The sequence below is a fragment of the Penaeus monodon genome, chromosome 28, assembly GCF_015228065.2.
Source record: "Penaeus monodon isolate SGIC_2016 chromosome 28, NSTDA_Pmon_1, whole genome shotgun sequence".
Lineage (NCBI taxonomy): Eukaryota > Metazoa > Arthropoda > Malacostraca > Decapoda > Penaeidae > Penaeus > Penaeus monodon.
The window spans coordinates 36,911,036-36,912,055 of record NC_051413.1 but is presented as its reverse complement, the minus strand read 5'-3'; positions in this window follow the sequence as shown (position 1 = coordinate 36,912,055).

Here is a 1,020-nt window from a genome sequence, read left to right as displayed (position 1 = left end):
ATTCCAAATTCCCCCCGAGCCCCCCAGATAATCCCAAAAGAAATCTTCCTCATTTTGTCACCCGGGGCCGCCCCCCTTCCCTCTTTCCAGCCCATTCTGATCATTTTTTTTCCGTACTTTCCCCCCTTTAAGTGTCCCAAAAAAACGCCCCTCGTCCCCTCACAGCCCCCCTTGCCCCTTTTCCCCCCTTTTCCCCGGTGTAAACATGGGTAAAAAGACTCTTTTAAAGACTCTGGGTTTAACAGCCTTAGCGCACCCCTTCTTGGGGTCGTCGTGCGGGGGGGGGGAAAAAAGTGGGAAAAAAATTCCCCTTAATCCCTCGGGGCTATTACCCGCCCCGAGTGTCACCAGAGTCGTACCCCTTTCTGGGGGGGATTCCGCCCTTTTTTAAAGGGGGGGTGGGGAGTGTAAGGGTATTATCCCGGGGGTTTTTTGGGTGTCCCTGTGCGTGCGTGTGCGCGGGGGGGGAAAACCCGGCGTGGAATCTTCTCCGGGAAAATTTTTTGGGTTTGATTTTTGGTTTTTATTGCAAGTCACGGCCATTAACAGTGAAAAAAGCAGTGAAAAAGTAGGGGGGGAATTTATTTTTTGGAGGAAGCCCGGAAGATTTTAAAAACCACTCCGGATTTTAGGGGAATCTGTTAAGGCGTTAAAAGCAAACCCTGCCGCTCCCCCTCCCCTACCCCCCCATTTTTCCCCCCTCTTTTCCCTTTCCCCCCTCCCCCCCCCTCCGCCCCTTCCTCCTTTTCCCCACCTCCTAACCTTTTCCCTCCCCACCGGCCTCCCCCCTTCCCCTCCCCCTCCCTCCCCCCTTTTCCACTCACCAAACCTCTCCTATAGCCCCCCCTCCCCCATCCCATACCTTTCCCTCACCCCTTTCCCCCCCCCTTTTCCCCCCCAAAATCCCCCCCCCCCCTCTTCCTAAATTTCCCCCCTCTCGTTTCCCCCTCCACCTTTCCCAAACCCTTCCCCCCCCCCTCCTCCTTCTCTTTTTTCAATATCTTCTCCCTTCATTCTGCT